At 39.8% G+C, this 17,326-nt stretch overlaps 1 long non-coding RNA gene across 1 annotated transcript; it reads left to right on the top strand.

The window, feature by feature from the left end:
* The first annotated feature begins 1,156 nt into the window (after window positions 1-1,156).
* LOC121133021 lies at window positions 1,157-13,259 on the top strand. The gene is made up of 3 exons (XR_005869752.1): window positions 1,157-1,221; window positions 3,835-4,065; window positions 12,764-13,259. It is a non-coding gene; the product is annotated as an uncharacterized LOC121133021 (long non-coding RNA).
* The last annotated feature ends 4,067 nt before the right edge of the window (window positions 13,260-17,326 follow it).

Here is a 17,326-nt window from a genome sequence, read left to right on the forward strand (position 1 = left end):
CTCGAATATCTCTAACCGGTTTCTGAGGGAAACAGCTGCTGTCATCTGACTCATCGGAGGAATTTGGTTATCTCATCCAAATTGTGACATCTTAGATCATGCATCAATGGCATGCTTATTCGACGAAGCAGTTTTCTGTTTCAGAATGACTGTTTTCCTCTGTGTGTGCAAAGGAGCATAAATCAGACTTGTGTATAACCCTCAGAACTCAAAATATTATGCAGTAGTCAATTTCTCACCAGAGGATGCTTTAAAAGAACAATAGCCCTATTGACTGAGTACCTCAATAAGCTGTACTTGGAAATTTACATTAGGAAGACTGGGGACAGAGGTGAAGGATGGAAGATCACCTAGGATAACTGAGACCCTAGGAGCAATCCCCAGTACTGCAAAAAAGAAGAAAAAAAGGAAATTTGGTTCAATGCTGAAAACACTGTTTTAAAATATTCTAAATTTGATTATTAACACCTGTACTGCACACATTTTATTTCTGACTTCCTAAATACTTTTATTGAAGGCTATGCACAGCAGTCTACTTCATTAGGAAATTCTCCCCACCTCTAAATTATTTTGGATACCTCTTTTTCTGAATGCTGGTATACAGCAGGATCATGGCTTAGATTCTCAAGAATGCCTAAAAACTACTTTCTAGTCAATGGCATTATTAAAATTTAACCACTATTTGTTCACACATGTGGAATACACCTGGGTACAAAAACCTCAAGCTCTGAAAGAATGCTATGAAGCAACTCCTGCCCTGATAAGATTCGATACTTCTGTAATAGTCTGGAAGACTGAGCTATGTATTAGTTATAGTCTAACTACATGTTTCTGATTATTTATATAGAATGAAAGAGCTCAGATCCGCGACCAGATGTGGTGAACACTGAAAGAAAACATAACACAGAAGAGTATTTCCACAGAGAGGAAAATACATCTGTGAACACATGGCTGTTGTACGTCATCTTATTCTTTCTCATTTGAATACAGCTACTCCTACCATCAAACATAATTGAGGAAGGTATTATTTAAAATTGAGGAATGTATTATTAAATAAAACATTAGTTTAATAAAAATCATATAATTGTATGTATATACATGCATTCTATATAATAGTTTTGTTTTGAAACAGGATGGTTGGCCTGGAACTCTCTTTGTAGATGAGGCTGGCCTTGAATTCAGAGACCTTCATACAGTTGACTCCCAAATTCTGGGATTAAGGTATGTACCGCCCTAGTATACCTAATTATATAATAAATACAGAACATGAATATACACATAAATACTGTAACACCTCTCACCTCTCATGGATATTCTCGGCCCATGGAAGCTCAGTGAAACGTTTTTAGCCTCAAATGCCTTGAGTTCCACCATCATAGCATCCTAGGAGTTAATCTGCATGTAAGAAACTGTTCATAAGATAGGATTTCCTGGACTTCTAACCAGTGTTACCTGCAATTTTGTTTCCATATAGAGGACTCTTCTCCTCTACCATATACACACCTTAGCTAAGCAACAGGAACTGGATTTCCATTTCTTCTGCCCAGTAGCCATAGTCTCTGTGCCCTGATGCTCCTGCTGAGGGAATAGCAGGAGGCGGAAATAAAGGTCCAGAAGGTTGAGGAGCTGTGGTGCAGTGACCAGATGTCCTTCTAAAAAGGCCAGGGACATCTGAAGGAGGGCAGCATGATCTGATTAGCAAATGAAAGCCAAAGATAAGATTCTTGTTAGCTCCTTCCAAGCCTCGCTTTTAAACTTTAACCCCTCACAGGAGCTCTCGATACTAACTCACTAAGCATAACCCTCCGAACTTATGGTACCAAAGAAGCATCATATATTTGCTGACATGCTTTGTAAACAAATGCAATAAGCAATATGCTGGGGATGTCATTCAGTTGGTAGAGTGCTTGCCTAACATGCATGAAGCCTTGGGTTCTAGAGTATTTGAAGAAATATATTTTTATGGATTTGCTTATCAATCATTAAATAATTTAAAGGTGGAGTCTAGAAGTTAAAAAAATGAGCTTAAAGAGATAACTAAGTTGGTAGAGAGCTTGCCATACAAGGATAAGGGCTTGAGTTCAGCTATCTAGTACCCATGGACATAAACCAACATAGGGCGTGCCATACCAGTGCTGGGGAGGCAGATGGGAATATCCCTGGGGCTCGCTGTCCACTAGTGTAGCCCCATCAGCAAGCTCCAAGTTCAGGAAGAGTCCCTGTTTCAAAACCTTACGTGTGGAGAGCTACCGAAGAAGACAATGATAATGTCTGGCCTCCACATGCATGCACATATACACACAAACACACATGTGCACATGCACAAAATTAAAATATGACAAGCCACCCAATGATTTTCAAAAGAAGTCTACAACCTCTTTTATTTTGAATGTCTGTTACTGGAATAGGCTATAAAATTCAGTCTCAAAATCCTGGCAAAGCACAATGTTAGGGGTTCCCTGGGGTCTTGCTGATGTCTCTCTTTATGCACTCTCTTGCCAATTATACTTCTCCTCAGTTGACACCCAGTCATTGTCTGTCTTCATACCGGAATAAAATCATGCAAGACCCAAGGCAAACGTTTCCCAGCATCTTGAGAGCTGTCCTGAAGACACATCTTCAGGAGTATTGTTTACACTCGAGTACACTTCTCACTTGAAATCCCACATTGACAAGCAAAGGCATTCGTACCTCTGTAATTTCACTGGCCTACCTCTCCTTATACGTTCTTTTTCCTCTTTTTTTTTAAATCTTTTTCTTTCAAGAAGAAACATGCATAAGGCTCATCACTCATCAGAGAGAAGCCTGGGGGAAATGTCTACATTTCACAGGAATTCCTTTTCTGATCAGAAAAATCTCGGGTGAACATTTCCTGACAGAATTGGCCAGGAGTCCCAGCAAATTGACTGTGGCGGCCTTTGGTCTTGTCAATACACTGCCAGAAGAGCTCCTGAGGTCCCAGAAGAGCGGTTATGAGCAGGGATTTCTGGGCTATGTGTCACATGGTAGCAGGCCGAGGCTGGTGGGACAGCCCTCCAGTCCATGACTCCACACCCAGATCTATGAAAATCACCGTGGGGCACATTACTGTGCACAAACCACAGGAAAGGAGGTTTTGTGCCTTAATCATGTTGATATATTTTCTAAAAATATTTTCATCTTTGCATTCCCTTAAGTAGGCAAGAGTTTACTAAAACACCACTTACTGGGTTTTTGTCTGGTTTTGGAAGTAATGGTTGCTTAATTTTAGAGAAAGCTCCAAAAGCTTAAGAAAGAAAATGAAAATCATGTGTCGCTCTGCCTAACAGACACAACCAATATTAACATTTTTGATTATTTCCTTTCAACCGTGAAACAGAAAAGAGAAAGTTACCACAATTGGGATCACATTGTGTTGCATATATATTTTTCTGTCTTTTCCCATTTAGCATGCTGTCATCTGCTTAACATCTGTCGTCTTCTGTGTTCTGTTGCTATGTCAAGATACCCAAGACCAGGTAGCTCGTTCAGCATAAGAGGTCTGCTTGGCTCACAGTTCTGGAAGTTGGGAAGTCAAAGAGCACAGGGCCAGCATCTGTTTAGCATCTGGCAAGAGCGTCCTTGCTGCACTATAATAGAGAAGAGAGCATCCACATTAGTTACTTTTCTCGTAGTCGTTTTGACAGATTCCTAATGGAATCAACTTAAGGCTCACAGTTCAAAGAACAGCGTTCATCGTGACAAGAAAAGCATGCAGTGGGGTCAGCTCATTGCTATGGTTTCAGGGACTGGAGCTGAGGGAGGGGTGGGGGGCAGGCAGTACTGAGGTGACTTTCTGTCTTTTCTTTTATTCAGTGTAAGACTTCAGACCATGGAATGGTGCCACCTACATTCAGGGCAGCAAGGAAAGTCCCGACCAAAGTCAGATCTGCACCCCAGCTGAGAAACTGCCAAAGCCTGCACCATGTCGAGCATCTGCAGTCTGTGGAGACCTCATCTACTGCCCCACCTCTCCAGCTCTGCTGTCTGAGGCATGTGTAGCGGCTCTCTGTGACTGGCTCCCCTCCGCGCCTGCAGATTTCGTTGGTGGGTGTGCCACAGTTGGGGCATCTCAAACATCCCAGGGTCTCTACTCAAAACTTAGGCTTTCCCTCACTGCTGCATGAAGTGGCTTCATATGGCTGACTTCCTTGCAATGACTCCAGCCCTGACACACATTGGGTGGCTGCAGTAGCTTTCTCGAGCCTGGGTATAAACCATGAGTCTTTAACTTGAGCCTGGTGCAGTGACATATGCCTTTAATCCCAGCACTAGGGAGGGAGAGGCAGGCAGAGATCTGTGAGTTTGAGGTCAGCCTGGTCTACAGAGTAAGTTCTAGGACAGCTAGGGCTGTTACACAGAGAAACCCTCTCTTGAAAAACCAAAAAAGAAAAAAATCTTTAACTTGCATTTTTTTCACACCTGCAAAATGACCACTGCATGAACACTACTGTTAAATGCTGCCACCAGTTCTAAATATAGCCTGGCCACTTCTACCATAGCTGTGGTTCAACTCTTAAATGAACTTGTAGACTTTCAGCACCGAATTTGCATTTCTAAGACACGCAGCACTTTAGTCTGAGCAATTTCCAGGTTCTTTCCAACATTCAAGTGGTCAGTGTTGAATTACCTGACCCCCATGGTGTAAGCCAACTTAAAATATTATCTTTTATTATATATAATATATTATATATACATATCCCCTTTAAATATATATGTAAATACACATATACATAATCATATACATAATAAAAGGGGATAAATAATAGATATAGAATACTATGATATATTATACTATATAATAGATATATAATATATTACATGTACATTACATATACATAATACTATATATGTATAATAAAATAATATATATGATAATGGATGTGCATACACACACTCAAGCACACACACACACACACATACATACATACATACATACATACATACATACATACATATAAAAGCGGATATATGTATCCCCTTTTGGTTCTGTTTTTCTAGAGAACACTGCCTAGTACAGTGTTGCATGTTGAGAAAGAGCAAGCATGCCAGCTGAAGTCTCTCTTCTCTTCTTGTAAGCCTTTTAAGGCTGTAATGGTAGCCCTGCCTGCCTGACCTTACATAACTCTAATTACTTCCCAAAGGCCCTGCATCCAAATACCATTACCATGCAAATCTAGCCAATGAATTTTCCAACAGATGAACTTTACAGAAAGGACACATTCAAATCATGACAATATTCACCATTTGTAAATGAATGATTATAAATCAGAATCACATGACCCTTGAATAGTATGAACATTTTCTGATGATACAAAAACTCTTTAAATATTATTTTTAAAGACACAGGTTTAAACCTGTGATGGTAGTTATCAAGCCATAATCGCTAACATATGTGTCACCTGTAGGATTTGGTTTTTGTTGTAGTTGTTGTTTTGTGTGTGTGTTGATGATGCGGAACTTGTGCCTTTTTGTATGTCAGCCCATGCATCTCCAGGAAGCACCTGATCTGCTTCCTATCACAACAGATTGGTGTGTAGGTTAGTTTTCTTGTTGCCATGAAAAAAAAAATACTTGACAAGGGGCAACCTAAGGGAGGGTTTGTTTTGAATCACAGCTAAAAGAAACACCGTGTATCCTGGCAGCAGGGGTTGAGGGCATCTGGTCACACTGAATCTGCAATCAGGAAGCAGAGTGTGAGCAGGAAGCGGTGCTTGGCTATAAAAGCTAAAGTGCAGCCTCAGTGACTCACTTCCTCTAATGAGACTCCGCCTCCTAAAAGCTCCTCTGCTTTCCCAAACTGTTCAAACACCTGAGCCTATAGGGAATATTCCACAAACCTCAATGATTCATTTCTGTTTTCTAGATTACTTTACAGAGGAATATTACACCCGAGACACAATCTGTCTGGATTCTTTTAACCTTTGTGTTTTGTGATTCATTCATATTGCTGCTCAACCAATAGATGGTTATTTTTATTCATGAGTGTTACTCTGTTCTACAAATATACTGACTTGTTTTCCGTTCATTTCTTGGTGAATTGATGGGGGAAGCCCATATATATAATATATGTTTCTCTCATTGGTTGATGAATAAAACACTGTTGGCCAATAAGGCAGGAAGATAGGTAGGACTAGGAGATGAGAATTCTGGGAAAAGTAGGCAGAGGAAGCCAACCAGAGTCGGTCACCATGTAAGCTGCCAAAGTAGTAACAAGTCTGGGCATTCTCGGTAAGTCAAGACCACATGGAAACACACAGATTAATAGAAATGGGTTAATAATTAAGACAGAACTAGACACCGGCCAACAATTTTATACCTATTATAGCATCTGTGTGTTCATTTGGGGCTGAAAGGCAGCAGGACCAGCCAGGACAAAGAACCACTTGCTATAGTGAATAGTTTGTTGTCCCTGCGCTTTTGGTATTAAAAATAAAATTTCCATCTTTGGGTACCACATATCTCTTTTTATCTATGGCATGCACACACAGAGAGAGAGAGAGAGAGAGAGAGAGAGAGAGAGAGAGAGAGAGAAAACGCACACTCACACAAACGCACAGAGGCACATCTGACTAATCTAACACACTTTTCCAAAGTGGTTAAACTGTTTTCATTCCCACAAACTGCATATGAGAGTTTTATTTGCCTCCAATCATTACTAGTACCAGGTATGTTTCAGATTTTTTCATCTTAGACTTCTCAACTTTCATTAATGATCATGACAGTCTCTGAAACTTCATATGAGCTTTCATTAGACCTATCTACCACTGGAAGTGCTTAAAATTCCATAAATTTAAACTCATCAATGTTTTCTATTTTCTATTTCCACCACCCCCCACAACTAAACTTGCTCTCCTTCCCACATAACTTGTTGGGGTTAAACTGACACACTGCTTGCACTGCTTCTCCGGACCTCGCTGTGTCAATCACTCTGCCCTCTGCAGAGGTGTAGCTCCTTGGAAGCTCACTCACAGTGAAGGAACTCCCAGGACAATCTGAATTTGAGAAAGTTCATTATTTTGTCAATAACATTTCCCCCAAAATTTTCTCATGCTCTCATCAACTTTTTCTAATGACAAAGTATCATCATCTCAAATCATCAGGTCATTATGCACCCTAAAAACCATGCCTGGATTCTGATAGCTAACTAACACTCAGTACTACCTCCTCCTGTTAAAAATGTTACAGTTCAGAATTATATTTTGAAAAAAGAAAAGGAAAGCGCGCACACACACACACACACACACACACACACACACACACACACAAAGATAGTCAGGCATTATGGTGCATGCCTTTAACCCCAGCACTCACAAGGCAGAGGAAGTAAATCTTGGTAAATTTAAAACTAGTCTGGTCTACAAAGTGACAATCAGGACTGTTACACAGAAAAACCCTTAAAAAACAGAAAATATCTAAGAAATGCAGCCCCTCTCCCGCCCCCCAGGAACCCACTTTCTGTAGTATTCACAGGAGCCATCATAGAATAAGGAGAAAAAACTGAGACCAGAAACTTTTTGATTCTTTTGTCTGGCTCCTTGTGTATGAACTTGTAAGTTTTCTTCCTATGAAAAACTACATCTCTCACATTTCTGCCCTCTGCTGTGTGTTCATGAATGTTCCCCCATCCAGAAGTGTAATGTTAGTGGCAAGAGGAGTATCAGCAATCACTCTCTACCCCTTCCAGATGAGGACACGGAACACAGAAGGAAAAACAGTATTCCTATAATGGGCTAACGCCAAGCTTCTTAAGCTACGGTTGGCAACTCCAACAGGATTGTACCTGAAATACGGTGTCTCCAAAAGTTTGGCGACAGTGAAAGTTTTCTAAGTGCACCACTACCAAAAATCAATTCAAAATCAAATGTAGAATTTCTCCAAGACATATCTAGCAGTGGTTGTGTGTTGTAGTACACGCTTTGACAGCAGCCTGGGTTAGGAACCTTCAACACGTACACTTTCTACTACACATGCCACACCATGCAAGCCAACACGCATGGTCTGAAACGCCCTGGCACAGATGTGGGTCTGTTGCATGTTATGGATTTCTCCCACCCATGTGGGGCTTTCTACTCTTATTAAAATGCAATGATTTAATTACAGAAAGAAAAGACCTTTAATATTTTTCTACCAATATTTCTCTACATGTACCAAATGATTGTATCTTTTGATTATACTGGATTAGATTTTTTAAAATGATATTTGAGTTGCTTACTCGAATTTCATTAAAAAATGTTAAATGAATTTTGGCTTTGGATTGGGACATAGTTTCCAGCAATTCGTGACAAGGCCACTTCTTCCGTATTCTAGTACAGTTACACAAAGCAACATTATCAGCTCTGACATCATAAAGCGAAAATCTCAGTCACCTCTGAACATGTTAAAGATGTTCTCCATCCTGCAGCATAAAACACCCAGCCATAATTTAATTCTTCATCTGAAAATAAACGTGTCTATTTGATTAGCATGCAATTTTGACTGTAATTGATGGTAGTAAAAGCATATGTATAGCAAAGAATTATTTTAAAATGAATTTGTGATCTATTATAAATAAGGTTTAATTTGTATGCCTGTCTCATATGCCTGTACATAAGTCGAATAAGAAGCTTCTCCAATAACAAGGAATCAGTACAGCATAGTGATTGAATCATGTTCTCTAATGCCAGGAAAAGTACCAATGTGACTCATTCTCTTGCCCCGCCCCCAACAACAGTTAATGGTCTGCAATACTTAGTTTTTAATTTCTTAGTTTAGGAACAATTAAGTAATGGAGAGTTTAATACCACATAAATCTGGAAGCCAGATTAACCTTTTGAATAATCACTATCCTAGATTGGAAGGGACCAGTCCTAGATAATTGATATACACTGAATAATTAAGTTCAATCTTCTCCACTGAGGATGAAAATACATACACTGCCTGGCCTCTGTTTGTACCCTAAGCTGACCTTCATATACACTAAAATATAAAGTCTGTCATTTCTATTTCATGTGTTACTTGGGGGGTTTCCGCAAGGATTTCCAAATATGTGCTTCTTAACAGAGTTAACATATCCATCTGCAAATGAGGTTTCTTCTTTTACCAAGTGGAAAGTAAAAGCATTTCAACCAGATCTGACTTCCTGACTTTGCAGTGTGTGTGTGTGTGTGTGTGTGTGTGTGTGTGTGTGTATGTAAGAATGTGGTGGTATGTGAATGTGTGAGAGTGTGTGTGTGTGTTTGAAAGAAAGAGTATGGGTATGTGTGTGTATGTGGGTGTGTGTATGAGTGTGTGTGAGAGAGAATGTGAGTGTGTGTGTGTGTGTGTGTCTTCTTTTGGAATTTCCTAACTCCCCAGCCATGAAGACATAATTTGTACTAAACTTAGGAGTTTCTATAAATAAGAAACTGACACAGCAGGAGGGCCATTAGTGTGGTACAGTCCTGGATGCTCTTGTGCAATCTCTGTGTCACCTGTCCCTCAAAGGATTCATCCGTTATCATCATCCCAAGATCATCATCAGATTTCAATTCAGATAGAGGGTTTTACATATCTAACTACTGTTGTTCAACTGGGTATCTATGGAGACTGAAAAACTGGTTTGTTGCCTAGAGAAAAAGAAATAAAAACCACATCATTTAGTTTCTGTGTGGTTTCTGTGAAGCTAGGGAAAGTTTTTTGGCAAATAATAAAAATATGGATAGCTAAGGCTACCAATTCCTTTGGTTAATTATTAATCCTATCAGAAAATAAAGTCTACATATGTTACTTTTAAAACATGAAAATATTCTATCTAAGAAGTATCAGATTAGGGTCTTAGATTGGAAACCATTCTTTTAAAGAGCAACCAATATACACAACAAAGTCTAATAGGCTAAAGACTCTGGATGTATTACATATGGAAAATATTTCTCATCCCCATATTCAACAGATTTCCAAGTGTGAAAGAAAAAGCTAGTGTTTAATAAGGGTGGAGGAGGCTGGAACACCTAGTCATTAATCCTATGGAAATATTTGTCACGCATATGTGGTTTAGGGAATTGGATATAAACAGAACTTTCCTAAGAATTCCGTTCATCTGGGCATGGATCTTTATCTATCAGAACAAGTAAATATGTCACAGTAGACAGGGGACTTGTACAATGATGAACATAGGTGTAGACATGACAGCTTGGCATATGCTAACATGATTTCACAGCATCTTTTGGCCAACCATCAGATTGAGAACAGCTCCTGGCAGCTCCTTTCACAGTTAGTACACAAAATTAGCCAGACCAAGAAAGGTGTCACACATGACTTCCAACCAAGAAAGGGTTGGCCTGACTTCAGCTCTTCAGCATGTAGGATAACTAATGCTATTTGCTTTAGGATAGTTAGGAGACATGCCTATAAAAAGTCAACTTCAGACAGGAAAAATTGAAATTGGTCGTATGCATGAGTCACAAATGAAAATGCTCACAAAGGCCAAGATGGTAATGAAAAATGAACATATGGCCCTGAGTGAAACAAGAGACCAGTGGGATGCTGAACGCCATGGTACTCAGGCCAGGAAAGGGGGAAGCAGAGCGCTGGCTGTAGCTGCATGGACATTTCTTGAAACACAATTTCACTGCTCCAGTCTACCCATTAATGCCATGTGCCCCAATAGTTAAAAGAGAATGGATTTTGTTTGTCTACAACTTAGGAAAGTACCTAAAGTGATTTATTTACTCAAGGAAAAGAATAGTAGAACTTAAATAAACACAACTGACTATAACAAATACACAAATCATCAAAATGGCTTATGTCTAACATGGAAATTTATTTTAAAATGTGATTTTGGTAGCTGGGTGGTATTGAACTCACCTTTAATCCCAGCACTTGGGAGGCAAAGGCAGACACATCTCTAGGTTCAAGGTCAGCCTGGTCTACAGAGTGAGTTCCAGGACAGCCAGGTCTACACAGAGAAACCCTGTCTTTAAAAATGTGATTTTTTGGAGGGCTGGAGAGATGGCTCAGTGGTTAAGAGTACTGCTTGCTCTTCCAAAGGTCCTGAGTTCAATTTCCAGCAACCACATGGTGGCTCACAACCATCTATAATGAAATCTGGTGCCCTCTTCTGGCATGCAGACATAACATGCAAGCAGAATACTGTGTACATAATAAATAAATTTTTTTCTTTTTTTTTTTATTTAGATAAGAAATAAGGTTGCTTCACAAGTCAGTTCCAGGTCCCTCTCCCATTCCCTCCCTTCCTCCCAAGCCCTCCCCCTCCCCCCCCCGTTATCCCCTCATTTCCCCAGGGAGGGTGAGGCCCTCCATGGGGGTGTCCATAGTCTGTCATTTCATATAGGGCAGGGCCTAGACCCTTCCCCAAGAGTTCGGGGTGAGAGTGCACCTCACATTGTTCTATGGGAGTCCAAAGTCCGTGTGTATACTTGGGATGGGTACTGATCTGCTGCCCAAGGCTCAGTAGATTCCCTAGGCCTCCTCACTGACACTCGCATTCAGGGGGTCTTGATCAGTCCCATGCTGGATTCCCAGGCTGATGCCTGGGATTCAAGAGTTAACCTTTGTCTGGTCAGCTGTTTCTGGGGGTTAAACCAGCCCAGTCTTAATCCCTTTGATCATCAGTCCTCCCTCTCTGTTACTGGCTTTCTTGAGTTCAGCTCATTACTTAACCAAGGGAGTCTGCCTCTTCTTCGGTCAGCCACTAAATAAAGTTTCTGTTTCCCAGACTCTCTGGCCATAGGATTGTAGTCTGGCACTCCCCAGATCTATGTCTAAAATCCATATATGAGAGAGTACATGCCATGTTTCTCTTTTTGTGACTGGGTTACCTCACTCAGAATGGTTTCTTCTAGTGTCATCCATTTGCCTGCGAATCTCATGATTCCATTATTTTTTTCTGCTGAATAGTACTCCATTGTGTAGATGTACCACATTTTCTCTATCCACTCTTCAGGTGAGGGACATCTAGGTTGCTTCCAAGTTCTGGCAATTACAAATAAAGCTGCTATGAACATAGTGGAACAGACATCTTTGTTGTATGAATGGGCATCTTTTGGATATATGCCTAAGAGTGGAGTTGCTGGGTCTTGTGGTAGGTTTATTCCCATTTTTCTGAGGAATCTCCATACTGATTTCCAAAGTGGCTGAACCAGTTGGCACTCCCACCAGCAATGGAGGAGTGTCCCCCTTTCACCACATCCTCTCCAGCATAAACTGTCATTGGTGTTTTTGATTTTAGCCATTCTGACAGGAGTGAGATGGTATCTGAGAGTTGTTTTGATTTGCATTTCCCGGATGGCTAATAAATAATTTTTAAATGTGATTTTGTACCAATTTATAAGCTGCTAAATATATATGTATGTGTGAGTATGATTACACACACATGGCCCAGATAAAAAGGAAAAGGAAAGCTGAAACACAGGATGCGAATTGTAGAGGAGCAGGGAGAAAGTATTGTTTCTTTTTTTCTGTCTGTGTGTGCACGTGTGTGCATACATGTACATGTATGCACATGCATGCAAGTGGAGGCCACAGGGCACCTTGGGCATCATTCTTCAGGAGTCATCCATCTTTCTTTTTTGAGAGAGGGTCTTACACTTGACCTCAGGTTCACCAATTATGCTAGACTGACTGACCGCACAAGCATAAGTCACCACACCCGGCATTCCAAACAGCGTCCTAGGGAATTAAACTCAGGTCCTCTTACTTGGGTGGTAAGCAATTTGAGGACTGGGACTTCTAAACAACCAATTTGCCTTTTTCTTCATTCTCCTAGAACACCTCCTGTTCAGACAAGTCTTGGTTCTCAACTTTGTTAAATCTCGAATTACTAAAACTCATGTAGTTGGACACACCTGTGAAGAAGTTTCTTCTTGATTATGTCATTTGAAGTGGGAAGACCCACACTAAATCCAGATCATTTGCTGTGGGAAGACGCACCTTAAAGCTGGATCGAAAGACACACTCTAAATGTGGGCTGCACCTTCTGGTGGCAGTCTCTCTACAAGAACATGGAAGGAGAAAGCCTTTGCTTTTTGCCAGCTCACTCTCATGGGCAAGTTCACCTACCCTGCTGCTGAGGCATGCCTTCGCCGCTGTTAGAGCCCACTTCTTTGGAATTCCAATGTGTATTGAAGACCAGCTGAAACATCCAGCCTCACCGATTGACCATCTATTGGATTCTTGGATTTTCCATCCGAAGACAAAGTTGGACTAGCTAGACCATAGACTGTAAATTGCTTTAATAAATCATGCATATATATATATACATATATATGTGTGTGTGTGTGTTTGTGTGTGTGGTTATATATATATACATATATATAATACATTCATATATATTATATATATATTCATGCTATCAGTTCTGTTACTCTGTAGAAACATGATTAATACATCTCATCTGTGTGTTTTAGTTTATTTACAATTTAAGTAATCAAGAGATTGAGGTAAAAAATTACTTGGAGTCATTCTCACTTGACTTATAGAAGAATTTTACTCATACGTACTTTGACTTCAATCACATGCTTTTCCAATCCCAAATCTTCTGTTTTCCTAATATGTACTATATAAAGTCCAGCAAACAACAATAGTAGCAAAGCAGGGTGTGAGGATTTTTAATATATTTCCTCTCCCTTTTCAATGATGGAAAAGCCATCTAATCCCTTAGAATTTGACTAACTGAGGCCTTACCAGGTGTAGACTGTTACTCTGATATGGGATTGATAGACGGGTCATTGTGGGATAGAAAGAGGAGATGAATCATTTGGGCCTATGTGAAAATCAACCAGAAAGTTTATACTGAATTTTATACATGTCTACTGAATTATTGTTACAGACAAGAATTTGGAGACGGAATGAAGACAGACATACAAAGAGGTACTATGACTAAGGCAGCATTCGCAACCTGTTAGACTTGTACAGCTAACCGGAAATGGAAGCCATGATCCTGCTGCAAAGAGGACCCACCATCAGGACAACATGGGGATGTCTGGCATTCAGTCACTTCCTCAGAGTTGGTGGTAGCTCTGTCTACTGGGAAGCAATCTCACAAGATCATCTCACAAATGGACTGATGTCAAGATATCACAAGCTGTGAACAAAGCTCTGTCCTGCTCATACTGCGTTGACAAAGGAGAATCAAAGGATAGTTTACATGTTTGTCCGATTTTCAGTTAAAAACAACTCAGAAAGGCCAGTTGAAACATTTGACTGAATTAACTGAGAATTACAATGGGGGAAAATGCAAGTTCCTGGCTCACACAAAAATACTACAAATACAGGATGGGAGAGGCTCTGTGTGTGTGTGTGTGTGTGTGTGTGTGTGTGTGTGTGTGTGTGTGTGTGTGTGTGTGGTGTTTTAAAGAATCAGTCTTGAATTGACTTAAACTAACAGCCACACAAAGAAATATAAACTATTAACTAACAAAATTTTTCTCTTACTAACTGAAGAAGTTAAACCCATAATTCCTCCAGTCTACCAAGCATCAGGAAGCTGAGTAAGTCTCAGTACTGTAAAGACTCTGAAGAAACAAGGATTCAATGATACTTCATATGGAAATGTGGACTGGTAAGTCCTCCTGGGACCATCGGCAGTGCATATTGAAAATTGTGAAAGGTCAACAGGGTTATGCAGGCCTATCATCCCACCATTGCCCTTTAGGGATTTCTTAGTTTAAACACTGAAAGATGCACACAGTTACTTATCTCGAACCAATAGCAAGACTGTTATGGCCACAACACACACAAACACATACATACCAAAATGTTCCCCAGAGGGAAGCATTGTCATGACTGAATAAACAGTGCTTCCTGCTACACATCAATCCAAAATTACATGAATGGAAGTTTGCTAACACCACCACAACATGTATGAAACCTGCGGTCTGCTCACTATTGTCCAATTCCTGATAATGTAATTACCATACTCATGTATGGTACTGTCATAATGAGAAAGCTAACTGAAGGATACATGGCCTTCTTGCAGTATTTTTTTCAAAATCTATAGAAACTTCAAAAGAAAAAGAATTAAGCTGATGAAGCAGAAAGCTGTTTTGACTGCAAAGAGGATATCAACTCATAAAGTACAGCATGATTCTCTTAGAAAACATACGTTAAAGTCATGTGATAGTTGTCGTGATGACAGGTACCATTGTCTGAAGTTCTGATTTACAAACAGCATTTCATCTAAATACAGCAAGCAATGAGGTAGACTTGATTGTCTCCATTTTACCAGTGCAGAATGGAATAGGAAGACTGTGCACTTTTTTTCTTTGTTTTTAAGATTGTAATTTGATTACAACATTCCTCCATTCCTTTTCCTCACTCTGACCATCCCCATTTACCTAACCATTCCCACTGTCCATTAAATTAATGGCCCCTTTTTTCATTGTTATAGCACGTGTATATACACATGCACTCCTCACCTGTTCCATCCATACAGTGTTACCCACACACATGGACTCAGGGTTGACCAGTTAGTGCAGGACGACCAACAGGAGTACCCTTTCTGAGAAGGACAACCCACTCCACTCCCCGCTTTCCTAAGTTATCTGTAGTCTTTTGCATAGGGTTGAAAATAGGGCACTATTCTCAATGTTACTTAGCAGCTAGAATACAAATGAAGCCCTCAGCTGTGCTTTTCCTTGTTTCAAAACATTCAACACCTAATATCCCTGCCCCCTACTTAGAAAGGAACATCCCAACTTTTTGGTGATGTTTTTATGTTTTCTTATTAAACATGTATCATTTATGTAATTAAAACAACAGGTATTCTTAAAGCCTTTGATGATTTGGTTAAAAATACAGCCAGTGAAATAATTGTCAAAATAGCAAAGATGGCCTCATTGACAGAAGAATGATTTAAACTATCCCACTCTTGGACGTATACCCCAAACATTCTATATTCTGGTACAGAGATACTTGCTCATCCATGTTTGTTGCTGTTCTAGTCACAATAGATAGGAAATAGCCTAGATATCCGTCAGTATATGACTGAATAATGAAAAGGTGGTCTGTTTACACAGTGGAATATTATTAGGTGGTTAAGGAAAATGAAACTATAAAATTTAAAGGTAACTTGATAGGGCTGGAAACATTCTAAGTGGACCCCAAATGCAGAACCACAAGCATTGCATGTTTTCTTTCATTGGCAGATGCGCAAAGGGCATAGAGAAATGAGTTGGTACTCACCTAGAAGTTTCATTGCTACTGGCTAGCTTTCCTAGTGCTAGAAAATAAAAGGAACCAGGCTTACCCAGTTGTGAATTTTCTGAGTTATAATAACAACAAGTCTGGCCATATAGGCCCACTGGTGCAATATGGCATGAGTGTCACAGTAGTGACCAAACACTTTCTGCTTGAACATAAAGCCTGCTCCACAAGATGGAACCTATACCTGGCACCATTATTAAGGTCACAAATGAGGGTTAGGCATGACAGACACTCTAGGGGAGAATCTACTATTCTCATGTAAATGGATATAGACAGTAGTAAACTGATTCCTGATGGCCTATTATTCAACTCATGGATTAACGAATCTATCAACCTCATCAGGGAAGCTTCTTTTTGAAGCTTCTAGTGTGGAAACCCACAAATGGCCAAGGTGCACAAGAATAAGACACTGCCGAATGCTCAGTTTTAAATGGGACATTTGTATTACCCTCTGTATCTTATCAGACCACCATGCTTTAAAGAATTCAAGAACAACACAAATTGCAGAAACCCTACAAACTCATGGAAATTGAACAATGCACAATTGCATCTCCCTGGGTCAAGGAAGAAATACAGAAAGAAATTAAAGACTTCCTAGAATTCAATGAAAATGAAGACACAACATACCCAAACTTATGGGACACTTTGAAAGCAGTGCTAAGAGGGAAGTTCATAGCACTAAGTGCCCACATGAAGAAACTGGAGAATAGTCACACTAGAGAATTAACAACACAACTGAAAGCTCTACACAAAAAGAAGCAAACTCACCCCAGAGGAGTAGACGCCAGGAAATAATCAAATTGAGGGCTGATATCAATAAAGAAAACAATACAAAGAATCAATGTAACAAAGACTTTGTTCTTCAAGAAAAACAAGATAGACATATCTTTATTCAAACTAACCAAAAGGCAGAGAGAGAACATGCAAATTAACAAAATCAGATATGAAAAGGGGGACATAACAATGAACATTGAGGAAATTGAGAGACTCTTCAGATCATACTTTAAAAACCAGTACTCCACAAAATTTGAAAGTTTAAAGGATATGAACAATTTTCTGGATAGATATCTCTTACCAAAATTAAATCAAGAATGGATAAGATATTTAAACAGACATATAACCCCCT

Source organism: Mesocricetus auratus, unplaced genomic scaffold, assembly GCF_017639785.1.
Source record: "Mesocricetus auratus isolate SY011 unplaced genomic scaffold, BCM_Maur_2.0 Super-Scaffold_100019, whole genome shotgun sequence".
In the NCBI taxonomy this organism is placed as follows: Eukaryota; Metazoa; Chordata; class Mammalia; order Rodentia; family Cricetidae; genus Mesocricetus; species Mesocricetus auratus.